General features: G+C 47.2%; 1 pseudogene; it reads left to right on the top strand.

The window, feature by feature from the left end:
- Positions 1-2,505: 2,505 nt before the first annotated feature.
- Positions 2,506-16,998, top strand: LOC144252749 (ankyrin repeat domain-containing protein 60-like; annotated as a pseudogene).
- The last annotated feature ends 922 nt before the right edge of the window (positions 16,999-17,920 follow it).

Below are 17,920 nucleotides of genomic sequence, written 5' to 3'. Positions count from 1 at the left end.
AAAAAAAAAAATATATATATATATATATATATATATGACTTGGTATCAGCATAATACAGTGTTACAAAGTCACATCAATATTTATAGCAAAACAATTCACAAGAGTTGAGCTATGGGACAAAGCTAGATGCTCATCAACTAATAAATGAATAGAAAAATTGTTGTATATATAAACAATAAAATATTACTCACCCATAAAGAAGAATGACTCTATTACAAATCCCAGTAATTAAATGGATATGAAGACTCATTGTGAGCAAAACGAGAAAAAAAAAAAAAACATAGGTGGAATGTTTTTGCTGATAATTGGAGGCTAAACCACAATAAATGAGAGAGGAAAAGGGGAGAAGTTCAGTAGATAATCCAAAGAAGCCTTCAAGAAAGATAGAATAGATAGGAATAGGAAAGACATTAAAATGAATAATTAGAATAATTATGAATTATTGTTTTAACTGGACAAGATATAATTATTTATTTTTATGGTGCTGAGGATTGAACCAGATCTTTACATGTGAGGCAAGCACTTTACCAATGTACTATATTCCCAGCTCGAAAAATTATGAATTATAAATAAGAGTTTCTATGCTTGTATAATTTTATCAAAATGGATTCTATGCCATGTAAACTTATGAATAACAACTAAAATAAAGTTAAAACTAGGAAATAGGAACATGAAACAAAATTGATAGAATAAAAGTCTGATGATTAAATGTCTTTAGGTTCATTTCAGAATTTTCTGAATCTCTCCCTATGTGGAGTCTGCCAAAGTTATTCAGGCCTGAAAGAAAGGTAGAAGTTCAGGATGCTGCAAAGAGAAGACGAAGGGACTGCACCTCTGCTGCATTGATATACAGGTGAAGGGATCCAAATGAGAAGATAATCTCAAGGTCCCCCATGTTTAACTAGGGCAGAGAGGAGCAAGGTGCTTGATTATATATTTATTTAATGGCACATACATGGAGATATATATAGAATTATAAAAATCTGAAATTAGTTTTCCTGGATTTACAAATGAAAGCCAAATGTTTTTTCCTTGAAGAAAGAGATCCTTGACCCTCTTTTAACACTAAGTCTCATCTGTATTATATGACTTTTTGCACCCCTGATGTTTAGGGAGCAAGATACAGATCTCTCTTTTGAATCTTATCAAAACAAGCAGGCAGAGGTGAGAAGTAAGTAATGCTGTTTTTTTTTCTTTGTAAAGTGCAGAGTGTCCAGCTGCAATTAAGGATGCACCCCTTGGCAAGGCTTTTTTGACTGTTGTAGGAAGGCAGGTGAGCACCCAGGTCCCAGAATCAAGGTGAGTGGCAGGAGGCAGAAAGATTGCCCAGGTTTGCCTTGTTCTGTGGAAATCTGCCATCATGTGGCCACCATAGGTATTTCTTTCAAAAAATGTCTCACCAGTGACCAAGGGAGCCCAGGGACAGCTGGATTTTATATGTCTGTGCTCTCTGATGTCTCTTCTGTGCTAATCTTCTTATTCTGCCTCCAGAATAAACCACTTAGAGAAAAACCAGGCTCTAATTCTGACATCCACATCCAAGTCTACTACAGGGCACCTGTCAAGCCTGCTGGAAGCACTCACCAATGTGGGCAAAAGGCAATGTGTTTATTTGGCACTGAATATTTCTTTTCTGTTTCTACTGTTTTTGTTTTAGCTACCTGCCCCAGGTAGCCCATGTAGCAGTCAATTCTACTGGCCTTCCAGTACTTTTACAAGATGTATTGACAACTTTTTAACAAACTGAAAGACCATATTCATTTGCATATGTTTAAATATATAAAAGATGAAATGTCAGCACTCCAAAGAATGCTTTGTGATAGTCTTATTATAGGAAGTGGCCCAGGTAATGAAGCTTTCAAATCAACCTCAATTTTTTAGCATTAGATCCAAATAGAACTTAGAACTCTGGTAACCAGGCACACACATTCCATAGAGGGTGCATTATTCATCTCATATAAAGGGAGATGCACAAGATAAAGAGATGTTTTCATGACATATTCAAACCTTTCAGGGTTCTAGGCACAAATATGTCCAAACCACATTTGCACATTGGCTCAGCCTTCACATCAGGACCTATGACTATTTATCAGAAGGCATTTATGGGTAAAAGAGAGAAGTTTAGAGAAGACCAATCCAGACAAGTCCTCATCTGGGATCACAGCTGGTAAGTTTTTTGACATTCCCCTTCTGTATGTGGGGGGGGAAGTAATTGAGGGGCACCTTCAATGGAAGAATTAGGTTATATCAGGACATGGGTGGTAAGGTGGATATTTAAATATTGGGTTCTAGTTTTTTTTTTTTAACTGAAATTACTATTCAAAGACCTTATTCTGTAATCCAATGTGTGGAGGTCTATGCATATATTCATCTATTTCTAGATGAGTCGCATCCCCCAAAAAATAAAACCACTAAAGGCATGACAGTGCAGTTATGTTGGGTCACAGGCTAGAATGGAATTAATCCATCGTGATGTCTTATTTAAGGGGAACAAGTGGGCGATTATGCAGTTCATGGCCCTGAGGTAGGAACCAGATGCCAGATAAAGATCACTATTAGCTACCCCCCAAGTTAAAATGGGATCAGAGCAAGAAGAGGGACACTGAGTGGGCGAGTAGATGGTTTCACGGAGGTTGGTAGATTATGAGACCAAAGTTGGTAGGGGATAGTCATTTGGAGCGAGAAGGGTTTATGACTAAATGTGGTATGTACCGCCAGTGATTTTAATGTGCTATGCACTTTGAACGATGGCTATATGGTAGATCACTGTCGTATTGACGAGCATTTAATGTGAAGGGATAATATACTGTATTATGTACTATGTTAGTATTATGAACGTGCTTATATGCATGGGGAGAGTGTTATTAATGTTGGTTAAACATATAATGTCCTATGTACATGGATTAATAGTAGTCTAATGGGGAAGAGCAAGTAATGCACGATATACATGGAAGTGAATTGTTGGATGAAAGTTAATAGTGACATAAAAGTCAAGATTTAAGTAACTGGTCGAGTGCAGGGAATAGTTTAAGTAAGAAATATCAGCTTTGGGAGTTGAAGGTGAAAAGTGTATTTTCTTCCCTGATGGGCTGCTCTAAGAAGTCTATAGCTTCATTTTTGGTTTACAAGACCAAAGTAATGTTTATACTATTAGGGCTCTTCATTTAAGAAGTTTGTTTTCAATTAGGCTAACGGTTGGTAAGATTAAGAGAATGATGGTGAAGTAGAGGATTGATGCTAATTGACCAATAATGATAAACGGATATTCAACAGGTTGGCCTCTGATTCAGGTTATCGTAAATAGGTCTGCTACTAGAATTCAGAATATGCATTGACTTAATGGTCGAAATATTATACTGCTTTGTTTAGATAGATGGAGTAGTGGAAAAAGTGTTAGAATAAGGATTGAAAAAACTAGAGCTAAGACACCTCCTAGTTTGTTGGGGATAGATCGTAGGATAGCATAGGCAAACAAGAAATATCATTCTGGTTTAATATGAGGTGGAGTGCTTAGGGGGTTTGCGGGTGTGTAATTGTCAGGGTCTCCTAGAAGGTCAGGTGAAAATAGAACTAGAGTTATCAGAGCTAGAATGAGAAGAAGGACTCCGAGGACATCTTTAATAGTGTAATATGGGTGAAAAGGAATTTTGTCTGAATCAGAAATAAGGCCTGAGGGGTTGTTTGATCCGGTTTCATGGAGGAAAAGAAGGTGGACTATGACTAGAGCTGCAATGATGAATGGAAGAACAAAGTGGAATGCGAAAAATTGTGTTAGAGTAGCTTTGTCTACTGAGAAACCACCTCAAATTCATTCTACTAAGGTTGTACCGATGTATGGGATGGCAGATAAAAGATTAGTGATTACGGTTGCTCCTCAGAATGATATTTGGCCTCAGGGGAGGACATAGCCCATAAAAGCTGTGGCTATTACTGCGAATAGAAGAATGACTCCAATGTTTCATGATTCAAAGTAAGTATATGAGCCGTAGTATAATCCTCGGCCTACATGAAGAAAGAGGCAGATGAAGAACATAGATGCACCGTTAGCATGTATATAGCGGATAAGTCAGCCGGAATTTACATCTCGACAGAAATGAGTGACTGATGAAAAGGCTGTTATAGTATCAGATGTGTAATGCATTGCTAGAAATAGCCCCGTGAGGATTTGGATAGCTAGGTAGAGGCCTAATAAGGATCCAAAGTTTCATCATGCGGAAATATTGGAAGGTGCAGGTAAATCAATAAAAGAATGATTGATGATTTTGATTAAAGGGTGAGTTTTGCGAGTGTTTGTCATTAGTGTTTTTATAGTTGAATAACAACGATGATTTTTTATGTCATTAGTCATGGTTAGACTCCATGTAAAAATAATGACGTATGTAACGTATTTATTGAGTATACTCTTTGTTTTAGGTTTTGTAGGATTTTCTTCAAAGCCTTCTCCTATTTATGTGGGTTTAGGATTAATTGTTAGTGGGGGAATTGGATGTGGGGTTGTATTATATTTTAGAGGGTCTGAGCAAGACTAAGTTAATAAAATCTGTGTGTTCTTTGAATGGTTTATTTCTACACCCCAATATAGGGAGAGGTTATATCCTTCCCTGTACCTGTACCTCTGCCCCACCCATGAGCAACTGCCCTCCTCCTGTCTTCCACTTGGTGCCAGTTCTTTTATATTTCAGGGAAAACAAGTAATATTAATTTTTTTTACTTACTATAATTTTTTAAATATGCAAAACTATTGGGAGTCCATCTTTAAAAGTTAGATACTTACTAATGAAGGCATTTTGTCATTTGAAAGGACGTCCATATGACTATTCTATTAAAATGACTTGTTATCCTGATGTGGTTTAACAACAGCAGCAGCAACTAGAGGATGTGTTAAGACACAGTTCATGGCACATGTGATACGAACTTGTGATTTCTCTCCTCAGGGTATTTTAGAAATGCAAGTAACCCTCATCTTGAAGTTGCTGGAGAGACCATCTTGGCTTTGCAATCTGACCAGGACCAAGATGTTTCCTTTTTGCCACCCTAGAACCAAGCGACAGAGTCTTCTGGACCCTACTGCACCAGGAAAACAGGATGGACTCCTCTGGGAAGGTTGTTTCATGCCTGGCACCTTTGGCTTGTGACCTGAAGGGGAACTGATTTTATTTTATCTGGTGAAGAAGAAAAGATTTCTGAAACTTCCGCATAGTGCACCCAAATGACAGACCCCTTTCCTGTCTAAGGCTCCCAGACTGAATCTCGGTGGGGACTTAAGTGCAGATGGCTAGGCCTGTGCCACATTCCCCAGCCCCACAGGCCTGACCCAGGACACCTTGTGGACAGGGTGCAGGCCGGCCAGCAACTTGTTTTGTTCAAGACAGACTGTATTCAAGTCTCCCCTCCCAATCGCTTATTAGAAGCTCTGAAATCTTTACTAGACTTGCATATTTGTTTCCCTTTTGCTTTTATATAAAATATAGTTTATGGTGTTATATTTATTTTTAACTGAGATACTGTACATATGTAAATATCATTTTTTTATTTTTAGATGAGAGCTCACTAAGTTGCTCAAGCTGGCCTTGAACTTGGGACCCATCTGCCTCAGCCTCCCAAGCAGCCGGGATTACAGGCTTTGTGCACTGCCATGCCCAGCTTGTAAATAGCTCTTGACAGGAAGAAAATATATGAATGTAATATTAGCTTCCTATCAGTGAACTGAACAAATATATCATTGAAATTTATGCTGCAATCTGAGTTGCTGCAAACATAGCCCAGTTTGTTTACTTTTGAAAAATGTGACAAAGCTACTAAGAATGATTTATGGCAGGCTTTCTACTACTGTGGGTGGGACTTCTTAAGCACTCACCCTCTGCTTCTCCCGGGAACTCTCCTCACAAAGATGTTATTGGTGTAAAGCTGAAGGATTTTTCATTTTTGTACAGATATATTGTCGACGTTTAAGAACTTGAGAGGGAAGTAGATAACTGAGATGCATGGATATCAACTTTCATGCTTTAGAATACTAAAAGATAGGAAACCATAGTTCTGATCAGAACTTGCCCACAAATACCAGCGATTCTGGGGGGTTAAATCATGTACTCTTCAAATTGATGTAAGTACACCAAACTTAGATTTCATGCTTTTAAAATTTAGACTCAAATGCTTTAGAATTTAAACAGTTTTTTCATTAGTTAATAATTCAAGGTTCTGTAAACATTTGATTAAACTCTGCATGCATATGTCATTGTTCTTGTTTTTCTGTTTATCTTCTCAACAATGGGCCCAGAGAAGAAGGAAGAGTAGCCCACTGGGGATTTAGGAACCAGCTGCCAAGGGCCCTCTTTTCCTCTCTGATCTTTTTTTTTTTTTGTATGTCTTTTTCTTCTTTTTTTTAAATAAAATTTCTGAAGCTACACATTGAATTTCCTGATATAAAGGATACCCCCTTCCCAATCCCCAAATTCTATTGAACTGGTTCTCTGAGAAAAACAGAAGGAATCCATACCTACCATGCCAAAGAAAATAAGACGTATGAGATTTTAGTTTGTAATCCAGGGTGACATTTAGGCAATTTGACAGAATGAGTTAATCACAATCAGAAGCCACATTAAAAAAAAAAAAAAGTCTTGGAGATACTGTTTTTCTTTGGTAACAAGCAATCTTTAATTTTTTTTTATTGCTCAGAAAGTGAGACTGTCATGTTGTTAAAATCTGTTAATCTAGTATCAAATACAGTTATTCAAGTGCAATCTTGTATTATATACAGAGATTAATTTACCATTAAGGCAAAAAATGAGCTTCTACACGTGTTGTGAGGTGTAGAATTTGCATGCTGAACCACAAGGTGCCTGTGAAGCCCTTAGGGACTCTGTAAATAGTTAACCTTTATTTACAATTCAATTTGTATGTTAAAATTGTCTATGTGAATGCCTTTCCAAAGCAAAGATTTCTCCTGGCTGCAGTTTCTTTTCAGAAAGTATCTCAAAGCTTAGGTTTGATTCTTTTTTGTAACAACAGAATTTTCCAAGGTGGTTATTGGCTCTCCTCTCTCCTCTGCCTGCCTCTGCCCTGCCCCCCTCCAGCCCCTGTTTGTAGGTGTTAATTGCTCCTGGGCTCCTTGCTGAGTGTGACTTGAGCCCACAGATAAACTTCCTGTTTACTTGAAAGCTGGGTGAATTGATGGAAACACCTTTCTCCCTCCATGCGCTCAAGGACATTTTCAAAGTTGGTGAGGTTTAGTGTCGTTTTGCGAATTTCCTTGGAGGCCTCAGGGGAGCCCACGTCGTTTCTGCCATGCTGACCGGTCCCTGGCCAAGGTCTGCACCTGGCTGCCCCCTGAACAACGTGGAGACTTTCTCACGCGTAATTCCTCCATGTGGCTTGCCCTGAATTACGCCAAGGTTGTATTTTAAACAGACCCGGAGAGGGAACAGTTTCCCAGCAGGAGCAACACCCCCCCCACACACACACACACTGTTATCCAGGGTGACAGGGGCGGGGGCGAGCGGAGGCCAGCCCCTGGTCAGGTAGCTCAGGCCCTTGGAGGCCACGCATTGTCCTTCCCGGTGCCTGGCCGCTGCCGCCCGTCGTCATAGTCGGGCGGGGGCGTGGGCCCGGGGCGCGCGGGGGCGGGCGGCAATGACGCGTGGCCACTGAGCTCCAGCAGGGAGGACGCGCGGCCGGGCCAAGCGGCGGGCGGCAGGGGCGGGCGGTGCGCTACCGGAGCGGCCGCTGGGGGGCGCCCCGAGCCAGGCCTCTTTGCCGCCCAGGGCCCGCGCCCGCAGCCAGAGCAAGCAGCAGGCGGGTGAGCCGGTGGACTCGGACCCTGAGGTCTTCTTCTTGTTGGTGTGGCTAGAGGACACTGGGGAGGTGTTCCGAGTGTCAAACTGCCGTGGTGACACAACCGTGCGGGAGCTTAGAGAGGACCTGGACCTGATTGTCGGCATCTCCTTCAACCTCCAGGGGCTCCACTACTTGGACCAAGGTGGCCCCTGCCCTCCCCACATCCCTTGAGCTCTGGTGAGGGGTACCTGGTACTCCTCCTGCCTGAGTTATAAAGGGAGGCCTGCCTGCGAGGGTACCCCGGGTGTTAACACACACTGGCCACCTTTAAACCCCAGATGGAAGAGCCACTGGGGGTCTTAGCCACATAGGGACTTTTCAGCCCCAAACACTGGATTCACAACAGACCCAAACTCAAGGCAGACCTCACAGCAGGCCCCCTAGTCCACAGAAATCCTGCCTGGGTCAGACTACATCTGCCAACCTCTAGTAAGTCCAGCTCATAGGAGGACCCCAGATCTCCACACCACAGCAAGGTACCCCAGAAGCCCAGACCCTCAAGTTCCCCATGTCTTCATAAGGGAACTATGCCCCAAAGCCAGCTGTGTCCACACAAGACCATAAACCGAACAAACAAAAAACCCCCTATCCTCAGAAGTACCCCCAAACCCAGGACAATCTGCCTGTCAGAACCCCAAACTCCAATCAAACCCAAGTCCTCATGTCATACTTGTGAACATTGGAACCCCAAGTCCCCTAGCCAGCCATGTTCTCACAAGCTCACAAAGCCTGAGACAAACCCTGTTGATCTCAGGACCCCAGTCCGGAACAGAACTGCCCATGACTGAACCCCAAATCTCCAAGCTAAACAATATAGCCTCAAACCCCAGATCCTTCACCAGCTGGGTCTGTCCAAGGAAGCTAAAATTCCAACCCTTCCCCCACAAGACCCCTAAGCTCAGAAAAAACCTTGCCAAATTTGAAACCCCAATCCCCCAGGCTAATGATGACTACCTCACAACTGGAGTCCTCGAGCAACTGTGTCCATGCAAGCATGCCACAGCTTGAATGCCCACGTTGGGACCCCAGCTCAGAGCAGACCTGCCCAAGACTGAGCCCCAGTTCCAGGCTAACCATCCTTATGTTAGAACCCCCAAACTCCCATCAGCCATGTCCATGCAAGGATGTCAAAACTCAAAAAAGCCCTGCCCACACTAGGACCCCAAAACAGAGCATACATGCCCAAGACTCAACCCCAAACCTCCAAGCTAACCATTGCTACCTCAGAACCCCAAAACTTCCATCAATGGTGTCCACACAAGGACTAAGTGAAGCGTTACCCATCCCAGGACCCCAAGACCCAAACAAATGGCCAAATTTGAACCCCAAGTCTTCAGGTAATGACCATTACCTCAGAACCCTGACTCCTCCAGCAACTGGGTCCACACAAAGATGCCAAAATTCAAACCAACCTGGACCACCTCAGTACCCCAACCAAGAACCGAATCCCAGATCCCCACACTGGAGTACTACCTCAGAACCTGGAGTCCTCTGGCAACCATGTCTACACAAGGATGTTGGAGCTCAGTACAAACCCTACCCACCTCAGGACCCCAAAACCAAGGTCAAACTTGGCCAGATCTTGAGCCCCAATTCCCCAAGAGAGTCATGTGACCTTCAGAACCTGAGTCCTCCAACAGCCGTGTCCACACCAGGGTGCCAAACTTGGAGAAGAACTCTGCTCCCTCAGGATCCCATGATCTCTCTGCAAGCACTGTCACATTTGCCCCTCAGATCCTGGAGCTGCCCTGGTGTCCAAGAAATCCTAAATCCCAGAGCAGACTCTACCCAAAACTCTGGATTCTAAATCCCGTCTCCAGCAAGCCATCTCTATCTCCACACCCCAGACCATCAACAACTTTTGTCAAAGCCCCAGACAAACCCTGTCCTCATCCAGACCCCCAAACCCAAAGCCAGCTGTGCCCACATCTTAAAGCTAGTCCCTGAGGTTACCATGACCGCATCGGAACCCCAATCCAGGCAAAGTGTCCTCAGAAGATTTCCAAGAATGAGACAAATCCTGCCTACAACAGGACCCCAAAACTCAAGTGAAATATCCCCGTACTGAACCCACAAACCTCCATGAAATCACAGCTACCCCAACTCTCCAAGGTTGAAGTCAACCATGTCCATGTCAGGAAGTCAAGGTTCAAAACAAGCTTTGCCTGTATGAGGACCCCAAAACTCAAAAGCAAACTATGCTTATATTTGAAACTCAGATTCTTTTAGCTAAACCCACCCATACCAGGATCCCCAATTATAGACCAAACCCTGACAAATTCAGTCAGAACCCTAAATCTTGGAGCAGATCCTATCACCAAGACCCCAAATCTCAGTGTACACCTGCCTGATTTCCTAACCTACAGTTTCCACACTATACGGGCTTCATGAGAACCCCGAATCCCAAAACAAGTCCTGGACATACAAGGACTCCAAATACCATACAAAAGACCCTTCCCAAACCAGGACTCCTAAACAAACAGCAAAACTTGTTTGCATCAGAATCCCAAATCCAGAGCAAATTCTATCCTTATCAGGACCCCAAAACTCAAAGCAAACCATGTCCACATTTGAACCCCAGTACTGGCTCTAACCCAGTCTGTATCAGAATCCTGAATTCTGAGCTGTGTTCTTGCCTAGGAGCTCAAAGCTAGCCCAACCGGAATCAGAACTCAGTATCCGAAGCTCACCATGCTTAAAGCAGGACCCCCAAAGACCCTTTGTCCATACAGATCCCATGTGGAAGGTAGGTACCTGGGGGAGGCCAAAGACCCCACGGCTCAGGTCTCCCTCCACTCATCTCCTTCCCTCAACCTGAGGAAGTGGTTTCCCTATCCCGATTCCCTACAGTATTTAGAATATGAGAACAGGATCAAAGCCCCTGAGATCCATCATCTCCCCACCTGGTTGAAATCAACGCAAAACACTTCAAGAAAATGAAGATATTAAAAAAAAATCTCTGGGCTGCTGCACAGAGATGTGAGGAGCCAATATTGCAGAGAGACTGCAGCTGTACTGCAGGGCCGGGAGGCGATGGAGACGAGACCTGAGAGCAGCCTGTCTCCACCAGCCAGCTCCTGGACTGCCCTTCTGGGCTCAGTTTCCTAATCCGTAAAGCAGAGCCCCATTAGCTCTGGAATTCTCCGTGCTGTTCCCCCATGGACAGGAATGACTCAGGAAACTCCAAACGGACGCTTTTGCACTCTTTAAAGTAGGTTCAACATTTTTCCATGGCATATTTATTTTTCTGCAGGAACATTCAAAAGATGTTCTTGGGCATTTTCAAGGCCTTATTTAGCAGGAAGAGTGTCTCGAGCCTAGAGTGTACCTCACATGTTAAGAACGACGGTGAATCATTGAAGGACTGATTAAGGGTCCCCCACAAGTAATTTGAAAATTATGTATCTCCAACTACAAATGTCTGGACCCCTTCTGTTCATTTATTTTCACGGATGAGCCCTGCTGAGCAATAAATTCAAGAGAGTTAAGAGGGAAAGAGAGAGATGGGGTGAGTTAACACTGATGTCACAGAGCTGTTACTCAGCAGCCACTTAGCAACTGCTACGGAGCATGACCTCTCTCTGTTGCGTGGTCCTTCCTGTAGATGGCAAACGAGAGAGAAGATGGTACTACTTCAGTGTTATGAGAAATTTGGGCTACTGTCTATAATCTGGGGATGCTACTCTTGCCCACTGCGAAGGAGGAAGAGGGAAGAGCGAATGAGATCGTGTGTGAGCATCCCATCCAAGCAAGTGGTCAGGGAGTCAGCGAGTGAGGCGAGGGGCGCCCTTCCTATCCTTGGGCAACTCTGCTGATTGACTTAGCTGGCGATAGTGCCTAAGGCCCGGCCGTCTGCCTGTCAAGGGGCGTGCTCTGCATGTGTCACCTGCCCGCCTTTGCCAGGGAGCACAGCTTTCCTCAGTGTCTCAGAGCTGTCTGGATGTCGAGTTGTCTTAGACTGATTGCTAAAGATCCTCTGTGTTCCAGCCACAGACAGGACCCCGATGAACAGATTGGTTAGTCACTATCCTCCACTTCCATCCACTCTTTGGAATTTCTAGTGATCAAATGGTGCCCCTAAAGCCCACAAAGCTCCAGTCTGTTAGCAGATGGCTTTGCCCATTCCAGCCAGGGGAGCCTCTGTGTGCTCCTAGCAGACAGATGTGCACCTGTCTTAAGAGGTTGTCGAGAGGATCAAAGAACTTAGTGCAGGCACAAGGCACTCACTTTGAAGGACTGAACACACAGGCCCACAGGGGTCCCTGCCACCCGATCCCAGCAGACCAGTGAGCTCCACTCCCTGGGAATGTGCGTCGGCCTGGCATGGGCAGACCCGAGGCACACTTGTCATTCTTGAGACTGTAGATGGTCAACGCGAGAAAACGCATGCATTTGAAAAGGTCAACCAAATACAACTTGAACCATCTAAAAAATGCTCTCTATTAATATTCATGTTACCACTGCCGATGGTCTTCCCCAGAGCCTGGATCTGTGAACTTAGAATAGACCCACCCTGTGTCCTTCACGTGGATAAGCCTCTGTGCCAGGTGATGACAGGCTTAGGAGCTCAAACACGCCAAGACCCAGCACAGTGAAAGTCAATATTTGCTCCTTATGTGGCCATGGGACTGCCTTGAGATGATCTTGTCCCCCGGGGCCATTGGCAACACCTGAAGACGTTTTTGACTATGGGAACCAGGTGCAGGGGCTCCTGATCCCCTTGGGTAGAGACCAGGGAGTCTGCCTCACGTCCTTAAGTGCACAGGGCAGAGAGCACTCAAATTCAAAATGGCAGGTGTGCCAGCATGGAGAAACCCTGCCCAGGGTCGTCATGTGAATCCAACAATTTTTGTTCACTGTCACCTCTTTGGTTAGCAAATGACAACATTGACCAGAGCTGGTCTTTTAGTTAAATGTATGTAACTTGTGTAAGTGCATTTTACCGCAATACATAGTTGTCTCAAGTTTAAGTAGTTCTCTTTGTAAGAGTTTGCCTCATAAAACATCTTTACTGACTCATGTATTTTTTCACAACAGGACAAGCTATAATTGCAGAATTTTATAAATGGTTGCCATTGTGTTTTTGGTCCAGCTTCAATCCTAGCTGAGCCAAATTAATTTTCTAAAAAGCATTAACGACAACAGGCTCATGCGGAATCATCAAATGAGATCTTTGTTCAAGATTCTAAAATTATCTTTGCGATTCCCAAGGTCAGATAATCTCCTAGCCAATGTAATAAGTTTTCTTTAATGCCCAGTTTTTTTAAAAGGAAACATTGCTCCCCACAGGAGATATGATAGATGACGGCACCCTCAAGTTCCATGACGTCATGCCCGGAGGAGTGATTTCCCTGAGCATTTGGCATTATAATGGCTGGATAGAACTGGTTTTGGCAGCCATGGAAGGGGACCTCAGTAAGGTGCTTCCCGCTTCTTTCCAGGGGTGTTGCACAGAGCGACAATCTTTATTGTGCGGGTTTGAGTGGAGGCTTCAGAGAAAGGAAGAAAGATGAGGACCTTGGTCCCCATGATGGCACACTGTTTCAGGAGCTTCCCCTCACTCTCGGGGAGCACAGTTCCACGGCCTTTACTTATTTATGGCTTAGGGACCCACTCATCCCTCACCCCCCACAATCAAGGCAGCGCATACGTCCATTTGCCTTCTGAGGTTGAGAGTCACTTGACCCTGGTGGAGGGCTCCAGAGCTCTGGGCCTTGCCTGCCTGCTGCAGCCGTGCCCAGGTGAGCGGGAGGTGACCCAGTTCCGGGGGGCACCCACAGCACCCTGGATGGCAGCAGGACCCACTGTTTGCCAGGCCTCCCCCGTGGGGCACTCAGCTGACTCTGGGTGGGAGGGAAGGACAAAGACCAGGATGTTTACCCATCAGAGAAGATGAATCGCTGACACGGGGGTTGGTGGATGTTTTCCTGTGGATCAGATTCAGGGGGAGAGGGTGCAGTTCCCTCGCAGGGCTGTGGCCAAGCAAGGGCCGGCCGCAGGCCCTGGCAGGAAGGGTGGCCCATCCCGGTCATTGCAATCCTCCTCCAGACCCGTCCTTGCTGCTGTCCCTTCTGTGTCCCAGCATCCCCATCCCTGGGCCTTTCTTCTGCTGCCAGCAGTTTGGTCTGGGCTCAGCTTTCTGGCTCTCGCCACGATGTAGGGTTCTCTCTCTCCTGTTTGGGGTTTCGAGTCAGAACTGCGGCAGACCCATGTCCTTATGTCTGTCACTTCTGTCTCCTGTGCTGTTCCCTACCTGGCCCTGATGTCTGGGGCAGAGTCCTTCCTGTGGATCCTGCAGCCTTCCTCCCATGTTCCATGAGGTGACCATATGACAGGGCCCCTGTGAGAGGGGTTCAGAGTACTCCACAGAGGCACTGGGCACCAAAGTGGACAGGAGGACAGAATTCGGGCCGTCTCGAGGAGACTTCCCCCTTGGGCTGCCGTCTGGTTGGTGTCTTTGTTAAGGCCACAACTACCTTCCTCTGGCCACCAAAAAAGCTATTTGCTCTCGTTAAAACATCGACTGGGATGTTCCTGCCTCCCCAAGTTGACGGATGGTGATTTTGTCTAGGGAACACCCACGGGGCGTTGAAGAGTGTCCCCCACCACCCTTCCCTGGCTTCCTACCATTTCTTGCCCTCTCCTTTCCCGTCATGCACCTTGGTGTGGGTCAAGCAGACAGACCTTTCCTGAGCCACCCTCAGCCTCTGACTGCACCTACTGCACTTCCCAGAGTAACAGTCTGTGTTCTCTCCCCCAGCTGTCCTGTCTCAGAATCACTGAAGATTCCTTCTACCGAACAGCAAATTCACGCTACTTGGAGGGTGAGAAGTGGAAGTGGTGGACATCCCAGAGAGCATTTGTGGCCTTGTACATTGCCTCCCACAGAGGTCACTGTGACGTGGTGTAGTACCTTCTAGAACAAGGTAATCTGGGCAGAAAGCATGGTACTTTGGAGAGTCTCGGGGGACCGCATCTTGGTCTTCCTGGATCCTTCAAGTGCTGATTCTCTGGGTCTGATTCCTGTCACTCACAGAGCTGGGTCCGTGCCAGGCCTCCATGGGTGTCTGGGAGTGTCTCAGTTCATGCCAGGCAGAGGCTGTCGAGGCCAGACCCTGGAAGATGCTGCTGTTGCAGGGAGACCAACCAGAACACTGCTGGGGACATGGCCACACTGTCTGCACAATTCTAGTCCCACCTGCAGTTGGAACATCCCAGGTGGCCTGGCCCACGGGTGGTCCTCGGACGGGCCCTGCCTTCTTTCTGCAAGTCTTGCAGTTACTTCCTCTGGTGACATTCTCCCCAGACTCTTCTCACTCTTGTCTCCACTTAGGGGTGACCATTGTTCTGTCTGTCCCCAGGGAGCCCGCATTTCCTCTGAACTGAAGGGTTTTGCTTGAGATTCTGCAGCAGTACTCTTTATCCTCCTCTGACACAGGGTATTTTGTGTGGGGGGGCGTGCTCATGATTGAGATGCAGAAGATTGGAATCCTGTAGGCAAGAGCTGCAGGGCCCTGGGGAGAGGAGGCTGGCGAGGCCGCGTGGGCTTGACGGGCAGGCTCCATGTCAGACCCCTCCTCTCAGCTCCTCTATTATCCCCACTCCACCAAGCATGGTGGAGAGCAGCCCGGGTTTCCTGGGCAAGATGACTGGGCTGCGTGTCGGGCACATGAACCTCTGAGCTGGGCAAGGGTTGGCGACTGTGCCCTCTGCCTTCCTCCACTGCCTCTTTCCTGTTGAAGAATGAAATATGGCTTCTCACAGCCCAGCAGTCCTTTAAGCTCATGAAAAGTCATTTTCACTCTGATGGAACCGTGATGTATTTGAGGGCACCAGTTAAAAAAATGACAGCTGGCTTTGCAAAGTTTTTTGTCCTCTGCAGACGCTGCTGGGAGGAGGCATGTGGGGTGGACTCCACCATCCAGAGTCTGATGGAGACTTCACCTCACCAGCCAGCCATAGCTCATGAAAACAGGCCCCGGAAATGTCAGCCGAGTTTAATTGAATTGCCTTGTTTTCTGTGTCATGATATTTGTTACCCAGAATTTGATTCGATTCAACAAGTCCACACTGGACACCTGCCATTAGCCCGTCCATCTTCGGGAGACAGTGAGACATTCAATCGAAGGGAGATCTGTCCATGAGTCAGGCTGCTGGTCGTCCGTCACTTCCCAGTGCCTGTCTCCTCCAGGCCCGAGCTACGTGCCTGGGGTGAAAACAGCAGTGATCAAAATGAGTATCTTCTACCCTCATGGAGCTCACTGGGGAAGTTATCAGATTACAAATAATTAATTCCATGGTCAGTCACATGGGGGTATTTTAAAGGTGGCAGATGTCTGCTGAATTCATGAAGGGGTGCTGTGGGGAAGGGGAGCTGAGGAGGGCTTCCCAGGAAGGTGAATGGAACACTTAAGAAGGATAAGAGTTGTCCCAGGACTGGGGGAAAACAGGCAAGAGTTTTGTTTGTGACAGGAACAGTTTGTACAAAGGGCCGGGGGCAGGATGCAGAGCAGGGTTTAAGGGTAAAGACAGAAGGTAGGTGAAATTAGACCCTCCACTGTGGGCAGGGTCATGGAGGAAGAATGTGGGGGGCTGGTGCTGCACTGATTGGGGGATTACGGGTGAGAGAGCAGCAAAGATCAAGACATTGACCCCACAGCAGGGGGATTGCCATGATGAGGTCTAAGTGGGAGATGACATGGCACTGTGGAAAGACATTGGCTGTCAGGAGGGGACAGGCTGGTGCTGAGGGGTGCTGGAAGGGCAGCAGTGCCCGGTCCTGCCCCTTTTGTGTTCCTGGTGCCAACTGTCTCTAAGGGAGAGTGGCCCTCGCTGACCCGGCTTTCTCATTTTACAGGTACCAACTTCCTGGATAGCACGCCCCTGGGCAGGACTCCCCTGCACGTGGCCGTGGCCATGGGCCGGCTGGACTGTATGAAACTCCTGCTGGAGCACGGGGCCCCCATCCAGGAGAAGGACGCCAAGGGGGAGACCCCCATCTCCATTGCCCGCTGCATGAACCACAAGCTGACGGGGAGCAACGCCTGTTCCTGCTCTACTGGCTGGCCAAGGGGACAGGGAAGATGCACATCAAGGACCTGATCCTGAGGCAGGTCTTCCAGAGGATGTGCTCCAGCTTGGGCTCCAGGAAGACCTCAAGTTAGCTCCCCTGGAGATGTCTGCACACCAAAGCTGACCCCGGCGCCTGGGCAGAGGTCACCCCGTGGGACCCCGGCAGTGCTCGCCAGGGTGGGGAAGGGGAGATGAGCCAGACTCAGACGCGGAGTTCACCGTCCTGCTGGAGGGAGGGTGACTTGGGGAGGGGGTGGCGGGGCCGCGTGTTCCTGCGCATGTTCTGACCCATTACAGACCCACAGGCCCGCACGGCCTTTAATTCTAAGCTGTTTGCGCCTCGTGTCCCGTCATGCTGAGGCAGGGGGTGACAGGAACAGACCCCCCACCCAGGCTGTTCAGGGCAGCGCTGTCCAGGACGGATCACAGTAATGAGCGCGACTGTCACTCTGCAAAGCAAGTGCCCGCCACTGTCGGGAGGTCGCGAGGGTTCAGTGCGTGAGATCCTTGCAGCTGGGCGCTCCCTGGCTAGGGGTGTTCAGGAAGCGTGGCCAAGCCATGTTTGAGGGACAGAAGCCAAGCAGGGGGGAGCTTGGTTCTCCCACGTGGCTGCCTCAGGACCTCAGCAAGGTGCGGTGGAGGGTGGTGGGAGACGAGTGAGCTCACACAGGACAGAGCCTGGTTTCTGCTGTGGCCAGTGCCAGCCCCACAGCCTCCCTGCAGGCAGGCAGACACCCTGAGTGTCTGCGCCCGACTCAGGCCACCTCGGTCAGGCTGGGAGTGGGCCTGCAGCAGCCGCGCCTGCCCTGCAGATGGGGGCCTGGGCTTGGAAGTAAACAGAGAAGGTCTGCAGAGGGCACCGGGACCCAGCAACAGTAGAAATTCAAGCCCAAGGCTGCTCGGTGGTTCTAGAGCTTTCTAGGGCAGAAACCTGACTTTTTGAAAAGATAACTTCTGGTTTTTAAATGTTGGCTTGAATTTTGGGGGAAGACGGCATGGTACAGAAAGAGTGAG

Source organism: Urocitellus parryii, unplaced genomic scaffold (assembly GCF_045843805.1).
Source record: "Urocitellus parryii isolate mUroPar1 unplaced genomic scaffold, mUroPar1.hap1 Scaffold_553, whole genome shotgun sequence".
In the NCBI taxonomy this organism is placed as follows: domain Eukaryota; kingdom Metazoa; phylum Chordata; class Mammalia; order Rodentia; family Sciuridae; genus Urocitellus; species Urocitellus parryii.
This window is presented reverse-complemented; position numbering and strand designations above follow the sequence as displayed.